The sequence below is a fragment of the Leptodactylus fuscus genome, chromosome 9 (assembly GCF_031893055.1).
Source record: "Leptodactylus fuscus isolate aLepFus1 chromosome 9, aLepFus1.hap2, whole genome shotgun sequence".
Lineage (NCBI taxonomy): Eukaryota > Metazoa > Chordata > Amphibia > Anura > Leptodactylidae > Leptodactylus > Leptodactylus fuscus.
In genome coordinates, this window is record NC_134273.1 from 75,184,048 (window position 1) to 75,203,499 (window position 19,452).

Here is a 19,452-nt window from a genome sequence, read left to right on the forward strand (position 1 = left end):
ACCGAGAGGCGTGTGGCTATACACTTTAAACACTAGGTGGTTCCATGCTATCTAACTAGATGTAATAAGTCTTCCTTGGATTTATTACACACATAAGGGTTCGTTCACACTTGCGCCCCTTTCCAGTGTTTGCCATTCCGCCCGGTTTCTGTCCTCAGCCCCAGCAAAACTAGACAGGGGACGGAAACCTAGGGGTCAGCCAAGGGTGAACCTACCTTTTTTTCCGCCCAAGGTCGGACGGTAGAAAGCCGCCCCCCCCCCTCCTGGAGGGGGCGGAGCGAAGGGGGCATGGCGGAGCGGCGTTAGCAGGCAGAGAGCAGGCAGGGAGAGGACCTGCTCTCTGCCTGAGCGTGAGGGGAGGCCGCTGGAGCAGCACTGCGTCCACAGGGCCTCCCAATCCACCGCTCGGTGACGGTGACGCTAAGCCAGTCCAGGACAGCTTATCCTGGACTGGCTTAGGTAAGCAAAAATGCCGCCCTCCCTGGGGCTCTGGCATAGCGCCGCCTGAATCAGTCGCTTCAAGTCGCCTCATGGGAGGTGCGGCGCTGGGGTCAGCTTTAAAACCCCTTCACTTGAATTCAAGTGAAGGGGTTTTAAAGCTGACCGCTAGGGTTGAGCCAATCTTCAGATTTTAGGATCGATTTTAAAATCTGATTTCCAATCAGTTTCCAGCCAATCCCGATCGTGAAATTTGCTCGTTCGCCGATTGGGATCCGATCTTTCCCGATCCTGATCACTCAACCTTATTCATGATATATACATGAATAGGGTTGAGCCAATCTTGAGATAACCTCTGACCTCGATCCTGCCAGAAAAGATCGGGATCGGAATTCCGATTGCGATCATGAAATTTACTCAATCGCCGATCAGAATCCAATCTTTTCCAACCCCGTCGGTCAACTCTACTGACCACAAGTGTGAATGAACCCTAAGTTGCTTAAAAAGCATGCAAATGGCAACAATTCTTTATTTAGTATCATACATATACAATGTATATGACATTAATTCATGGGACAACTCCATTAATAGCTCATAATATAGAGAAAGGATATTTCAATTTATGATTTAAGTGTTACTTGAGATTTCTAATAGGCTCCACTAGTATTTTTATATGTACACCACTTATGGCTTTGTGGACTACCGAAATATTACAATGCCATGAGCACATTTACTGTATATATCAGCTCATCTGTATGTATCACACACGTATGTCTAAACCTGGCATGGGGATAGCGGTGAACATTTGCTACGTTTTTGGTTGCAAGGAATATGAATATTAATTAAAACTCAGAACTTCAAATAAACTGTAATACTGTATTACCGGGGAATGCAATTCCAGGACTATTGAATTATTCAGAATTGACTGTTTATCCAGAGGTTGCTTAATTAAAAGGTAGAAACTGAAACAAATCCAGTTTGCTGGAGTGAAAAATAATCTATATCAAATAGAAATCCTGTAATACTGGGAAATACGATGGGGTTCCCAAGTATAAGCCTATGTCACCCATGTTAGAAATGGAAATGTTACATAGTATTCAATATGTAGCCAAGACAACATTATACAGGAAAGACAATCCGATTATGAAATTTAAGGATAACTATAATTCTATAACGTCGCATTTTGCGAAAATCTATACATATAAATGTTTACTCTTTGGCTTAAATTTGGGAGTTACCCCTTCCTTCTAGTCATTACTCACTCCCTTCTAGCCCTTGGCTGTTTCATGTGACCAGCAATAGGACTCTCCAACTGATGACGGGTTCACATCTGCGCCCAGTCTCCGGTTTAGCCAATCTGGATGGTTTTGTCTTCTGCCCCATGAAACTGGACAGGAGACAGAAACCCTGTGGTCAGTTTTCAAACCCGTTCACTTGAATGGGTTTGCAAAGTGACCACCCGTGTGAGTCTTCTTACTGTGTGCAGGGAAACCTGTTTTCCCACACACAGGCAGAAGACACATGGGTGGTCACTTTGCAAACCCATTCAAGTGAACGGGTTTGAAAACTGACCACAGGGTTTCTGTCTCCTGTCCAGTTTCGCGGGGCAGAAGACAAAAACCGGCCGGATTGGTTAAACTGGACACCGAGCGCAGATGTGAACCTGCCCTGTTACAGCTTCTTATATTATGGCAAGAAGTCAGTTTATTTTTTTTTCCCATGAGACTCACATCAAGGAAAGAATAAAGAAACGGACTTCTTGACCATATATAAGATGTGGTGTCAGTTTGACAGTCCTAATACTAGTCACATAACACAGCCAAGGACCAGAAAGAGGGTGGTGACTCACAAATACAAAAACTAATTTTAAAAAATTACCTACAAGTGTGTACAAGACCATATACATTGGAAGTCTAGATCACATAGCAAATTAGCAAAAAAAAACTGGAAGTCATAGGCGCTATGTCTAAGTGAGGTTGAACCATCTATCTTGTCCAATTATGTCTTTCTATTCTCTATAAGACTATTATAGGAGCTTATTATTAATTGGGAAGTTCTTTGCCTCTCCCTATATCATCTCCCTCACCTTCTGCAACACACCTCACCCATTCCCTCCCCATACACCCCCCAATACCACATATTTATATGTTTAAGGATTAGAGACTCCATTGTCTTATACTTGTCTACACTTCCATTGGCAAATGTTTTACTTGTCACTTGTTATATGTAAAAAAAAAAAAAAACATTTGTAGGATTTATCTATTAAAAAAAAAATGGAAAGAAATAAGGATTCCTTTGCTTTCCTACTATCTCACTTGAGTATATTTCTACCATGCATGTAAACCCTTGTGCAGAATATTACTATACATCAACCTTGCGTGGGTCCTCACTTTCCGGGAACCTCATAGCACCTCATGTTCTGCTGCATTAGATCATCTCTTTGCTATTTTTATAGCTTGAAGCTACATATAACCTAGAGAATTCATGGCCAGGATTCAAGGAACACAAAGGCATTTTAAATGGAAACCATCAAGGTACATGGTGATAAAAAAAAAAGTACCAGAAATGTGAGTCTGTGTTGTATAATGCATCATGGATTGTTCTTTCTATCTAAGACAATACACCCCAGAATGTCTTCTATCTCCTCCTTACCTTCCTTTTGGAGGACAATCATTTTCATGGAAATACTTTACCTTTTATCGTCTGCATTATACTCCTTATAGTTTGCCAATGTTTTCCTTTGCGGGATTGTACATTGCCTACCAATAAATATTTGGACATTCATGGAAATGAAGATATCTGCGGCCGTGATGTAGAAAATAGGAAACAGCATTGGCATTAATGCATTGGTCACATAGAAGATGCCACGAAGTGCAGAGTTGTCCGATTTCGAGAAAGGGGTACTTGTAGGGTACCACAGAAATGGTCAATCCTTAAGGGACATAGCAAGTGAACTGAATTACCCCAAATCGACAGTGGCCTATGTGATTACAAAGTGGAAGGTGAACGGTGATTGACGGAATGTGCCCCGAGTCGGCAGACCCCTGAAACTGGGAGATAGAGACCGACGGGTGCTGGCCAGAGAAACTGCACCCAACCGATGGCTCACATACACCAGGAGTGTCACCAGGCATCCGGGAGTATTGTGTCCATCAATCCCATCTGTAAGGAAGCATCTGCTGGGTTCTACCAACTATTGGATAGGAATAAATGTTGTTTTTCTATTCACCCACAGGTGTCCAAATACTTATTGGAAGACAATGTATATTATGTTGAGTCTATAAATGAATAGATAGAGAATTATCAGAGTAAATGATACATCTGACATCTTACAGTTTTATAACTCAATCCTTTGCTATTGACCAGTATTCTGACTAATATATGTATTATTGTACTTTTCTCGGACATGGTTCCTATTACTGTAAAGAGTTTCTGTAAAGTTTAACCTTTTACACTTGTAAAATAATGTACTTTCTGCAGCATTGGTGAGTGGGGCCCATTGTTCTCACCACTAGACTTGTAATTGGAGCCATTGGAGTTAGTTTTCTAAGGAGCTGTCCATTGACTTAGTGCTGAATGTGAAGACAAAGGTTCAGAATAATCTCTAAGTTTTTAGCTTTTATATATACTTTATATATCATTTGGAGACTGATTACTAGTAGCATGAGCACTGCAACTCTATGATAGCTGGAAGTGGCTCTGCACCAGGATCGGCTGTTTTTGGCAGTCCCGTGGAGTTAAATGGAGTGGTAGCGCTCCTGCGGCATCGCTCAACTCAAACTGAGGGGCACATGAACTCATTCTCGTTCAGTATTTCCAATCATTTCAGTAATTAATTAGATTAGCCAACCCTAATTCATAGATATGAGATCTAATAATTTTCGATAAGTTTGCCCAATTGAAGATAAAATTTTAAAAATCAGACAGCGCATCTCCTATCAGTTCACACTGCCAGAAGTTAGAACAATACCTATGGATTAGTGTTTCCTAACCTTTTCAGACTTGGGGCACCACTGGAAAAAAAATTGGGAGGGGGAACCCCTACCTAGTTTTGATGTGTTTTTGTAGGACACTTCTTGAAATGACAGCTCGAACAAGAATTTGTTTCATTTAGAAACCCTTACCAAACACTGAATTAATGTTTCTGTCGCAGTTGTTATACAATTGTAACTGCCTCACAACTGCACCATGTAAATGTACCCTTAAAGCTACACCATCCTATTCTTTCACCCAGCATATACAAAAAAAAAAAAAAATCACCTTTTACCATCAAAAAGCACCCTTAGGGGCCACATAGTATTGTGCTCCCCAATGGCCCAGCACGCAGTACATGCTCCCAAGTGGTCCTGAGACACATAATAATGCTTCACATGGCCCCAGACACCAAAGAATGCTCCTAAGTGGTCCCTAGACAAAAATAATTCTCTGCAGTGGTCCCCAGGTGCCTAATAATGCTTTTCAGTGGCCCCCAGACACCAAAGAATGCTCCCTAGTGGTCCCCAGATACCTAATAATGTTTCCCAATAGCCCCCAGACACCTAATAATGCTCCCCATTTCCCCAAAGCAAGTACTGTGTATAGTGGCATCCCAGGCAAATAATAATGTTCTCCAGTAGACCCCAGGCAAGTAATAATGCCCCCTGTGACCCTCAGACAAGTAGTAATGTCCCCCAGGGGCCCCTAAACAAGTAATAATATCCTGCACTGACCTCCAGACAAGCAATGATGTCCTCCAGTGATCGCAGCAAGTAACAATGTCCCCAGTAGCTATCATACAAATACTAATGTCCTCCAGTGGCCCCCAGACAAGTGATAATGTCCCCCAGTGGCCCCTAGACAAGTAAATATCTCCCAGTAGACCCCAGACAACTAATGGCCCCCTGATGTCTCTACTGTATGTACAACTACCCAATGGTTATGCTGTCATTTGTAGCATGTAAGGGATTTCCTAGCATATAATAATAATAATAATAATAATAATAATAATAATAATAATAATAATAATAATATCTAAGAATTCATGTTACAAAGCAAATATGGAACAAAAAATTACATAAGAACAGGGGTAGACAAATCCAAAAAAGAATAATCTAGTTCCATAGCTCAAATCTGTTTCATAGCCTATGGTCTCTACAATATTCCAAAGCACCACCCAGTGAAAAGAATCCATACAGTATAACATTAATCTGGTTTTTCAGCTTCAGTAACACAAATAATATAACACGATGTATTATTTAATGTAACAGACCACAAAATACATCGAACTTTAGATAACATTTATCGTGCATGCTTGATCTGTTGTTAGAATCCAAAAATTGTAAATCTCATATTCATACAGGCTATGGAAATGATCCCGGAAAGCTGTTATTTTCTTATGTATTAGATTCATTGAAATGCAATTTTCCCTTCCCTGTATGGATAATACATGCTGCATTCATTGTAAATCAAAATACATTTTTAACATATTTCTAAATGTCCTTCGCAACGTCTAAGAGATAGTAAATGATGTCTGGATATTGGAGGTGTCAGCAGCTTTAATGTAATACATATGTCAGTAACCTATTCTCAGTATTACACGAAAACAATGCTGTTTATGCAATTGCTAAGCTTGTATAGTTAATATTTTTATCCATTTTATCTTCAGGTCATGACTATGGGTCACTGGAATTCATTAAAATTCACTACTCATTAGACGGCAGTACAATGATCCGGTAACCATTCCTGAAGGAGAGTAAGCCTTGCTTGCAACAAAAACCTATTCATATCTATGAATTGTTACATTGTATCCAAGTACTTGTATGATCAATAACAACATTGTTGTTCTGTTTTTTATGGTTTAATTAAAATTGAATCAAAGGGAATTTTTCATGGATTTATGTGTAATTTAATTACATCTAGAGATGGACCAACCAATTTGTTCCAAGCCGGGTTTGACCCAAATGTTCCAATTTATTCAGTTTTGAACACTTGGGGGTTCATTTCGGACAAACTAAAATGGTCACCATGTGATGCAGACTGCAGATACTCACTTTCTCTTGTCTTTTATCTGTCTCCTCTCAGAGTCCAGCCCTCTCCTGATGATGTCATGTGCTTGGGAACACTGCTGAGGCCTGCGATTGGGTCACAGCAGTCACATGGACACATTGAGCATCAGGACTTCATGAAGAGACCCCAGGGTATAATAATTTCACCTCAAGATTGTACTGAATATGTTCGAATCAGGGACCCAAGGCCCCGAAAACAAAATGAATTTTGGAAGGTTCTCCCATCTCTAATTATATTGTGTATATTAAGCCTCTAAGGATGAAACAACTCTGCTGACTCAGTCTGTAGCTACACAGCAAAGCTGACACAGATTCAGTGCAGAAAGTGGACTTCCACTTCCACTTCATAGGCCAGTAACATCATATTCTTTCATCATCTGCAGCTCAGTCCCTTTCAAGGAAAAGTACGGAGCTGCAATATCAAGCACAGCTCCTGGGCATTGTATACTTGATTTCTGAGGAGCTCGGGTGTCAGGCCCCAACCAATTGCATATTGACGACCTATGAGTTATTTTAGTACCCTCAATTGTCTATTTTCTACTTGTTTCTACCCAGTACATATGGCTCATTTTGTCATCTTAAGGATCTCCATCTTGAAAATCGAGTACAAGGTTGGTTTGCTCATCTTTGCAGAACATATTGTGCACATAATGGAGAAGATTTATGAAGACTGGCGTTTTCAATGGCAGGCTTTATATCTCTTGCATTGGTGGAGAGTGCACCTAATTTGTGACCAGGAGCACACCTCCTCAGAAATATGGCATCTCCTCTGCTGGGCCAGGCACCTGCACTGAAATGTACGCTAGGTCATAGCTGGAGTAGATTTCAGGTATTATTTATGACATGTAAGAGAAATAAAACAAATGAAACTGATGGGTCTGATGGCCTTGCCTATGCTATGCCTCTTTCATGAAAAAAAATGGGGTACATAGCACAACAATTCTCCCCCCTTGTGTACCAATTGCTTAATTTCGGTTTATTATAGTCTTATTGGTGTATAGGTTGCCCTGGATAGAGTAATTTATTCTACTTACTTACAGATATTCATTAGCAACATATTGTCATCACTCGCTGTCCCGAGTTGGGCTTAGAATCTAAATTTCCCATCATTAGACTTTGCTAGTGCTGAAGGAAACTGGGGTACCAAGAGAAAACCCACAGAGACACAAGGAGAACATACAAATTCCATGCAGATGTTCTTCTTGTCTGTTTGTGAACCCAGGACTCCTCCAAGAATAGTCAGTACTTCAATATATACACAGTCCAGTCACATTAATGTGACCACCTGTCAAAATCCAGAAAAACCACCTTTGGCAGAGCGGACCGCTGCGAGACGTGCAGGAAGAGAGGGGATGTGGTGATGATGGTTACTGGGATGTTGAGCCATGCCGACTCCAGTGCCGTGGCCAGCTGCGCTAGGTTACGCGGTTGAGCATCCACAGTGCGAACAACCCGATCGAGGTGGTCCCACAGATTCTCGATTGAGTTCAAGTCCAGGGAATTTGCTAGCCAAGGGAGTACGGTAAACTCATCCTCATGCTCCTCGAACCACACACGTACACTGCGAGCTTTATGACAAGTCACATTGTCCTGCTGGTAGATGCCGTCATCCTGAGGAAAAACAATTCGCATGTAGGGGTGAACATGGTCCGCAAGGATATATGCATACTTGTGTTGATCCATCGTGCCTTCCACAATGATGAGTGCACCCAGATGGCTGATGACACGGGCCTTCTGCCATTGGTTATTTAACATGTCATCAAAAGAAGGCGGTGGTCACATTAATATGACTGGACTTTGTAGTTATGCAACATTGTTTTGGAACCATATAGCCATCATATGATAGTGAGACCAAAACCATTATGCCAAATACTTCCAAAAATCTCACTTTTTTCATATTAGTCTTCTTTTTTTTTGTTTTGTAATTAGACCTCAATACAAACTAACAATGTTTTTGACTCGTGATACTGTTATGGAGTCTTCTGAGAATTAAATATTGATGACCTTTACTTACAATCGGTCATCAATATCTGATCCGATACCCAGGACATCCAACATATCAGTTCTCAAAGCAAATGAACGCTGATTCAGCTCCACAGGTCATATTTAACTCCCGGAAAATCTCTTTAAAGAAGTGAAGAAAAAAACCTTTTAACTTTGCCAAGTCATTTGAAGTGAAATTTAAAGTTGTTCTAGCACTGGAATTACAGTGTCAAATTTTAAAGGTCTGGAAGAAAGTGGTTGTTTTTTAAGAATTTTCAAAGCGTTCCATAAAACTTTCTAAAGTCAAATATTTTATTCAGCCAATGTTAATATTACTAACATTTGCCTGGAAGGCTCCGCATTCACACAAACAGTTTAAGGGCTATATTTTATTAGGTTTTTGTGCTCTGAGCAGAATGAAAAATACTCTGCAATGTTCAATGCTCAGTGGAGCCGGGGCTGCGTAACTTCATTTTCTAAAAACATAATAAATAGAACTCAAGAGGTTCCGGAAACAACTTGTAATTAATTATAAAGTTTATTGTGTACAACGAACATTAAATAATTATCAGCTTAACTTTCTAATAAATGTTCTCTTGTAAGAGGATTTAACGTATGTTGCAAGTAAGGATTAGTTTGGTAGGGAAGTAGTGGTACTCTAAAGGGTTGACCTGCATTTATTTTGTGGTGGCTTCAATGAGTTGTGACAATGGGTGCCATTGGGTCACCGATAAGGTATTCTGCCTTTGGTAGGGTATTTAGATAGAGGTCCAGGGGAGCAAAATGAATATTTGGTTTACGATCTAACTCGAAAACATTACAGCTTGTTGTAAGTGCAACACAATGTTTCCCTACTTATAGTCTGGAATTTGAGACTACAAGGCAGCACATTCTTTTTGGATTGAGGTGCTACAGCTCCAAAGCCATGACCCTCTGGGTGATACTTATGGGAACAACCAAGCATTTTTGCTCTATATAAAGAAGCTCCCAGAGTAACAGTCTAGTTACACTGTTTCTGTAATTGTGAAGCCGTGGAAACAGCCTATCTTAGCTGTGCTACGCTGTTTCTATGGCTCATCTCCTCTATACGAGTAATAAGAAGAGCATTGTGTTAGGAATCAAATACAGCACTGGGCTATGTAGTGAGTCCCAGCACCAGATCAAATGATCAAGAGGCAAAAACAGCGCTGAGCATCCAGTGCACTCCAACCTACACCAAACCCAATCCCCCAGAGATTTTCACCAGAGCCCCCAATGGTGGGGATGGACTTGGTAGCTACTATTGGGCAGGATGGTAGAGAGCACAGGATGCACAGCGCACCACTAAACTAAAATCACTTAGCGGAAAACTTCCAGAAACAGGATGTAGGTCTGAAGATGCAGAAAGCAGCAGATGGTGGTAACCAGGAGGTGGCAGCAATACATGGATACAGTGGTCATCAAATCCAAGTTGTCAATGAGAGTACAGCAGAGTAATCCAAGAAGAAGGTCAAACAAATTGGGTCAGTAACAGGAGAGCAGAGTGGTACCAAATCGTAATCAAGGAGCAGTAGTAGTAGCAGGAGAGGGCAGAAGTACTAAGCCGGAGACGAGAGCAGGGCCGGGGATGAAACCAGGAAGTTAGGCAAAGGATGCGTGAAGTACAGGAGAGCTAACATCCAGTGCAGACCGAACAGAAAGCGGTGAATGGGAGTGGAAGTGAGAAATAAATAGTTTCCAATAGGCACCAACATTAACCCTTCACCGGAAGAAAATAATTCTTAGTTTGTTTTAGGAGAAGGTCGGCACCCCTAGCATCGCCACTGCAGAGGTTCTGGCACTACTCCTAACACATGGAGAAACACTGTCCTGTTGTTCCTGTAAGTTCCAGCCATAGGAGTCAGGATTTGCAGTAGTTATTCTAATCCCTGTAGCAATTTTCCAGAAGGGGACACTCCTTAAGGGTCACCACTATTCTCTTCTTGTTACTGTGATTGACAGCTAATGGAGCCTTTTTTTTAGTTCTTGAGCCTTTGGCATTTAGCTGCTGAGCCCTGATAAACACTAGGACAGTGCTTGATCATTGCCTCTGTTATCTGTATAGGTCAATCTATAGATAACAGTGTACAAATTTGTCTTGGAGCAGGCTAAGTTGTACATCACACAGGCTAAAGTGATCCATAAAGTTGTCCCTGAAGTAGAGGTGAGAGGAAGCAGGGTAGAAGATAAAACCCTTAAATCGGAAAGCCCCTTTAGGCTAAGGCCCTATGAAATGGGCTTCAGCAAAAAAGTGCTATGAGAAAAATAGTGCCGCAAACGCACATTTTCCAACAGCACTTTTCACAGGAAATTCGTAAAGGTGGTGAACCTTGCAATAGTTGCTTTGCAAATATTTGTGCACCAGAAGTGCTGTTATACTCTGAGGTCTAGTTACACCCCAGAGTATAATAATCAGAGGCCCGGGAAGGTGCATAAGCATATACAACACTCATGCTCACTATTTCTCACCTCTCCAGGGCTCTACTTCAGCATCCAGTCTTTTCCCAGGTGTCCCTGGCGAATGCTGTAAATGCAAGAAATCCCTTGACCACCGATTATTACACTCTATGGTATGAAGAGTATAATAATAATTCATGGGTGCGAAAAAAAAAATCTCTGGTTTGCAGAACCCAAAATTTTTGGAAAATGTGCAATGGATTGATGTACTCAAATCCTTGGACCTCCAATTATTACTGTAACGGTCTGAGTCTGGTTCGGAGTCTTAAGTTGCTACTACTTGGAAGGTGACTTTCTTGCAAGGCTGGTAATGTGGTCAGGAGGAAGCCAGTGGTCGATGAACAAGATGAGTGTCAGTGTTGGAGGAGAAGGCAAATACTGTAGTCAGGAGCAAGCCAGTGGTCAATGCACAAGATGAGCATCAGTATTAGCAGAAGAGAGCAGCTAGATTACCAGCAGAGCACAATAATCTTGCAAGGCAGGAATTACAAGGCTGGGTTTCTATAGGAAGTGCAATCAGAGAACTGGGTGGAGCAAACCTAGTACCAGGAACTATTACCAGGAACTAGGCTCAGATCAGCACAGAAGCTGTCCAGAAAGCTGAACAGCTCAGTTGGTAGAGCTGAAGCCTGGGACACTGAAGTCCCTGGGTTCACGTCCTTACCATTACACTCTATGCTGCAAAGAATATGATAATGACTCATCAGTGGCGATACAAAAATCTCTGGTTTGCAGATCCCTAAATATTTGTAAAATTTCCAATGGTTTGATGTATGATGTACTCAACCCTAGATCCTGTGGACATGATTTTGCCGCTATGTATACATCTATTAATGGTATGGTCCACGATTGTACATCATTTGCATCTCTATCAATTACAAAAACAATTCTTTGCCATATATTTTTTTTAAAACTTGCTCTCCTTTATTACCTTCACCTCAAATAAAGGAACCAAAAACTGCAAATCCAAACCCAGCTGCCGCATTCTGACCGGAATGTTTGTTTCTTTTTTTCCAATTTTTTTTTTTTTTTTAAGGCAATTTGAATTATCAGGAAGCTATTAAAATGTGAGTCAATGTTTACAGAAGATTAGGAAGCTGTGTTCCTTGTGATGCATCATTTGCATACAAATGAAACAAAGCACCTAAGAGAATAGGATTATTTAAAAGCACATTTTCCTGCCTTCCGCATTGAAGGCGAGCATATTCGAGAGAGAGAGAGAGAAATGCCCTTTTGAATATTTCGCTCGGAATAATAAAGTTTACGGTACCTTAGAGTTTGCAATTGCTTCGAATGTGATAGTCGAAAGGGTGATCCAGGCAGCGATAGATACACATTCGATGAATAGTTAGTAGCGATACAAGGCGGCAGCATCTGCTTTCCTTCATACCATCTGATATCACTAACCTTCACCAAACGCGGTGCTGATGACAAAACATTTATTTCCCGAAATTATATTCCTGATCTAATAGGAATGTATAAATAATTCAAAAGATTCATATTATTATAGGGGAATTATATTAAGGAGATCAACCTGGGATGTGTGTAACGAGAAACATTCACCTTGCTGAAGGAATACTATTTGTGCATTTAATCTTATAATATTCCCTTCAGGGTGAGAGAGACAGCTTGCTGCACAGTGTAATGACTTCATGGCTGCTTCCAAAGATAAAAGGGAACAATAGTGTAGAGATTAGTTTTGTTTTGCTGTTCCCGGTGTTATCCAAGAGTAGATAAATATGCAATGACGATGATGCTTATAGGTCAGACGCACATAAAGCTAGAAAAACTAATTATAGGTGATGACGACCACGATTATCGCCTCTTTGCCGCGCGTTGCCTAATGCAGAGCTGAAATAATGGGTGCATGCATGATCAAAAATAGCTGGGCTGTAATTGGGAGAGGGATGGGGGGGGGCTCCAGGTTAATGGGGTTGTCTGGGGTTCATAAAAAGTTAAATGGCTGCTAGAGATGGGTGACCTACTTCCTCAGCAGGTGGGTTCGACCTGAATATGTTAAATTGTTCAGTTTGTATATATTAAAAAAAAAAGTCATTGGAGATTTGTCTTGGACAAACTAAAATGGCCTCCGGGGCATGCATATAAATTAATAAAATAATATTAATATATATGGTGGTCTCTCCCCAAGGAGTGACGATATCCCCCTAACCCTGTCTAAAGCCTCTCACCTCTACCAGGTTAGTCTTCTTTACACCGGGCTGACGAGATGCAATAACATCGAAACGTCCGTCCTCGGTTGAGAGACTATACCTTGTAATAATCTCAGCATCATTGTAAAACAAAGGCCTCTTGGAAGGTCGAGCATGATGCTAAAGGGAGCAGCCTTTATTGGGCTATATCTAGCTAGATTCTGTCTTCTTAATTACATCAGGGAAGACAGGCTTGCACATTCCAGTGAGCGCCCTCTATTGGTTTGCAACGCTGAGGCACCTGACTTCCTAATTACATCATGGAAGACAGATTTGCATATTCTTCCTATAAATTAATATATACATTATAATAGGTGGAGGTCCATGGGATGCCAAAAAAATAAAATAAAAACCCTTTTGTACCTTTCTTCACCTGTCCCGGTGACATCATGGACCCAGGGTCACCGATAAGGCCTGTGATTGAGCCACAGCCGTCACATGGGCACATCAAGTGCCATGACGTCATGAAGCTCGGCATGCCCATGTCACCTCCGAAGCACTGAACGAAAGAAGTCACCTGGTGCAGCAAGGAGGCCAAAAGAGGTGATTATAATACAGTATAGTAATGATTTTACTTCCAGTTGCATCCAAACTTGTTCCATGTAAAACGAATCGGTGGCCTGTGCCGTAACAAAACGAATCTTGAGAGGTTCACACATCTTTGATGGCTTCCTCCTTTAAAAAAGAGCCCCAAGTCAGTGACATCACATTCAGGCCAAATACATCACGTGTGTTGGCCCCATGTCCAGGCTACAGCTCCATCCCATTCCAATATTACAGAACTACAGCACGGCCATGTGACCAATAGACATGATGTTGTACTGAGAAGTGGAACTTTTTTTTAGAATGAAAGATTCCATGTTTTTAAATTCAGGTTATATCTTCTAAATTCTCCTGGCAACACCAGTTCTATCATTCTGATATACCATTTTGCACACATGGCTACTGTAGCCGATCACTGGTTACAATAGGGGGCAGCAGTTTGTAAATGACAGGAGTTGGTCTAAGATGGCACTGGTCATAATGACTTTTGGCATCAAAGCATCCTACAGGCCCTGGGACAGTAGAATGATGAGGCAGTTATGCTGAAGTGATGCTGTAGGGACCCCCGAGGCACTGCTTGCTACTAGTCTCCTGTGTGATGGTGTTTTGGGGTGCGCAGTCGGCTCTGCTCATGCGTCGGGCCGGGCAGAGTCGACCGCGCATGCGCAGTTGGCTCTGCCTAGGCCCCGATGCCTAGGCAGAGTGAATTCCAGCCGGAAGACACCGCGGGGGCGCTGCGCCGGAAGAAGACTTCACGGGGAATCCAGCCTGACCGTCACTCGTGGACTTGGTAAGTATAATTTTATCGAATTTTGCGTACCCCTGAAACGAGCATTTTCCCCCATAGACTATAATGGGGTTCGAAATCCGTTCAAACAGCAGAACAGTGTGCGGCTGTTCGAATCGGATTTCGAATCTCGGACATTTTAGTGTTCGCTCATCTCTAGTTATGAGCCAACATCTTAAAGGGAGTCTGTCATCAGAATCCAACCCTGCAGATAGATAGGCTAGTGTCACCAGAATCAAGCATATCAACCCAGTCCTGCAGATAGATAGGTTACGATCATCTGAAACAAACAGTGTTCTCTACTTGTGAATTGCTGCCTCTATTGCCAGTATATCACCATTGCTGTCAATATGCTAATGAGATCCTCTGATCAATGACAATGCCTTCATTTCTCTATGGTACTCATTTGCATATCGACAAAAAGGGGACATCTTGACAAAAAGGGCCTCGATTGACAAGAGGAAAACACGGTTTCATTCAGATGATCTTAACCTATCTATCTGCAGGGCTGGGTTCTGATGTATCCTTTAAATATAGTCCTAGACATTAGGTAAGAATCTGTCACCCAAGGTACAACTGCAGTCTTGCCAAATATTACTTATCAGAGGACATCATGAATATTTTTATATTCAATAGAGCTGGAATGATTTACTATACTGTTATCCAGAAACCCTTTCCTCTATATAATTCTGCCAAATTTTTACTTTGCGCTTGGCCTTTTGTCCCCTCCTCATGACTTCTGTGTTCTCTTGTAAGCTAATGAGGATATCCACATTGACTCACGGGCAAACATAATAAAAATGAAGGGATTGATGCATTTCGTGTGTCCTGTATAAACCGAAGAGATGAAATGCAGAGCGCTCGGAAGTCTCGGACTGCTGTGAGAATAAATGAAGATACGACTCGAGATGAAATACTCGGAATATTGTCTTCTGTTTGTTATTTTTAAGGCAAATAAAAATGAATAAGTAACAAAAAAGAGACGTTTTAAAGCTTTCGACATTAATGTGCAATTTCCGAGACTGATGTTCTGCAATAGACCTAGAACTTATGGAAGTCTGGATCCCATGTAGATTCAAGGAACAATTTATATCATGGTATGGAGCAAACGGCGTGTTCAGATTGTATCAGGTCTGTTATGTTATGTCATAAAGACAATCTCTGCAGAAATAAGAACTACCTAAAAACTCAATCCATGGGGGGAGGGATGTAGAGTTTGAAGGTTTTTTTTAAAGAATAAATGAAACATACAAGGGTGCCTGGGGATATGGGAACATAAATAAATACACAGTCCAGTGACATTAATGTGACCACCTGTCAAAATCCAGAATAACCACCATTGGCAGAGCGGACCGCTGCGAGACGTGCAGGAAGAGAGGAGATGTTGTGATGATGTCACTGGGATGTTGAGCCATGCCGACTCCAGTGCTGTGGCCAGCTGCATTAGGTTACGTGGTTGAACATCCATTGCGTGAACAACCCGATCGAGGTGGTCCCACAGATTATCGATTGGGTTCAAGTCCAGGGAATTTACTGGCCAAGGGAGTGCGGTAAACTCATCCTGGTGCTCCTCGAACCACGCACGTACACTGCGAGCTTTATGACACATCGCATTGTCCTGCTGGTAGATGCCATCATCCTGAGGAAAAACAATTCACATGTAGGGGTGAACATGGTCCGCAAGGATAGATGCATACTTGTGTTGATCCATCGTGCCTTCCACAATGATGAGCGCACCCAGATGGCTGATGACACGTGCCGCCTGTGATTGGTTATTTAATGTTGGCGTCAAAAGTAGGCGGTGGTCACATTAATATGACAGGGCTATGTATAAATGATAGTCACCCAGGTCCTCTCCTTGGGTGGCACATCTCATGTTCCCTCCAGTGCCAGGAACTGGATACGGTGAAGTTCTGAGGCTCAGGTGACCAGTGCGGATAAACACTGGCCTCGGCAGTCACAGATCTGGTGATATTATATCACAGGTAGTGGTGGGGTGGTCAGAGCATAGACCTCCAAGCAGCATTGGGAGTATCTGTTGCTTGCACCTTGCTAGATTTGTAGCATGAAGTTTGTCCAATGGTTTTGGTCAGACCAAACAGGTCTGAACCGAAACTGCTATTATAATCTTCTGACCCCAGAATACAATATGCTGAGGCCTAGGTCAAGTGATCTATTATGCTACTCACCTCTCCTGGACTCGGGTGTGGGTCTTCCGGCTTCCGGCCTTCTGGTTGTAATGACATTACAAATTACATTAGAGACAGCTGAGGCTCAATCTCAGCCACGTTATGCCAATGGGACCACTGAGGTTCTGGAAAACTGCTTGAGGCAGAGGCTACACATTGCTAAAAAATGAATGAGAGCTACCATTCACTTTAATGGGACCTAAACTGCAGTGACTCAGTTGGGTAGGCTCATAGAACAGCTAATCAATGGGAACGCTGGGTGTCAGAACCCCATTGATCTGATAATGCTGACCTAGCCTAAGGAGATCAATATTTTAGATCAGAAAACAACTTTAATATAAGAGGGTATGGCTAAGGGAGAAGGCACCAAACCCTTTGTAACACACCCAAATAACTGGATACACTCTCCATATACATTGTTTCAATCCTTGTGTCACTAACTTCCAAATGTTCTAAATTTTATAGCATTCAGTAACTCCATAAAACAAGACCAATGTGGCATCCCTATGCATTCTCATGCAGGACATAAACCTCTTGTCCATAAACCATAGACAATGCCATTATTGACTTGTGGACCTGCTATGATGGACATGTGGGCAAAGGTCCTGCACATATACAGCAAAGACAAGGGAAAACCGTCCTCTGCCCGCAGCCATATACCAGCAGACGTAATACATGTTCTGTTCAGCAATAAAGTCCTATCCTGCCATGGAAAACAAGGTCAATAGTTGGCAAATAAATAGTTACCGTCCACCATGACAAGGATGTCTCTAGGATATCTCGCCCTACCATAAAACAATATCATGTTTTGAGTCGATATACATCTTAAGGATTTGCACAATATCATTGACAATTTGCAGATATTGCACAGAATGATATGAATCCAGTCCCTATTTGTTGTTTGTCCCGTCTTTCTTGATATTTCCACTGGGAGGTTAATGGATATTCACATCATGATGAGTATGTTCCTTTAATAAATGCAATTATGTGTAAATGGGAATTTCTACACTGTGGAGTCCCAGCTGGGACCGGGAAAAGGGATTAAATTCCGATCCTACAACCACTGGCCCGCTACACGTTCTATTGATTCCTTGTAATGTCATTTATATAGATTACACTTTTCTAGGGATTTGTTTCAAGGATTTTTAAGGATATTTTAGGTTTCCTGGTTCAGGCCTAATGGGCTTAGATTTATGAACTCTAGTGAACTATATAGGGAAGGCTTATAGGTGAGCAAATATGGATAATGGATTGCAAAGCAATAGTCATATCCGGGGAGCCATTGTTGTGTGCAGTAAAATATAAAATTAGGTGACAACCAATACAGCTACTATTGTATTAGATAGATAGATAGATAGATAGATAGATAGATAGATAGATAGATAGATAGGAGATAGATAATAGATAGATAGATAGATAGATAGATAGATAGATAGATAGATAGATAGATAATAGAGATAGATAGATAGATAGATAGATAGATAGATAGATAGATAGATAGATAGATAGATAGATAGATAGATAGATAGGAGATAGATAGATATCAGAGAGATAGATAGATGATAGATAGATAGATAGATAGATAGATAGATATCAGAGAGATAGATAGATAGATAGATAGATAGATAGATGATAGATAGATAGATAGATAGATAGGTAGATCGATAGATAGATAGATAGATAGATAGGAGATAGATGGATAGATAGATAGATAGATAGATAGATAGATAGATAGATAGATAGGAGATAGATAGAGTAGATAGATAGATAGATAGATAGATAGATAGATAGATAGATAGATAGATAGATAGATAGATAGATAGATAGATAGATAATAGAGATAGATAGATAGATAGATAGATAGATAGATAGATAGATAGATAGATAGATAGATAGGAGATAGATAGATAGATAGATAGATATCAGAGAGATAGATAGATGATAGATAGATAGATAGATAGATAGATAGATAGATAGATATCAGATAGATAGATAGATAGATAGATAGATAGATGATAGATAGATAGATAGATAGATAGATAGATAGATAGATAGATATAGATGATAGATATAGAGATAGATAGATAGATAGATAGATAGATAGATAGATATCAAAGAGATAGATAGATGATAGATAGATAGATAGATAGATAGATAGATATCAGAGAGATAGATAGATAGATAGATACATAGATAGATAGATGATAGATAGATAGATAGATAGATAGATAGATATCAAAGAGATAGATAGATGATAGATAGATAGATAGATAGATAGATAGATATCAGAGAGATAGATAGATAGATAGATAGATAGATAGATAGATAGATAGATAGATATGATAGATATAGAGATAGATAGATAGATAGATAGATAGATAGATAGATAGATGATAGATAGATAGATAGATAGATAGATAGATAGTTGAAATTTATCTATGAACATACTACTATAGAAGTGATGAGATAAAGCATGGATAGATAAGTAGAAGATAATATTCTAGATAGATGTAGATACGATGTTACATAGATAGGAGATATGAATTTGGACATGACTTTTAGCTATACATCTATATAAGTGATGAGCTAAATACATAGATAGATATCTAGATAGACAGACAGAGATGTGTCCGCACTCAACTGATGTTCAATTTAGTTTAGTTTTCCAATTTATCTTGAACATTGAAAACAGTTTAACACAATATCACAACACACAAGAAACAGCTTTGAAAGGTTACAATTCATTCTCTCCCACCGGGTGGTCACACATAGATACGAGTAGG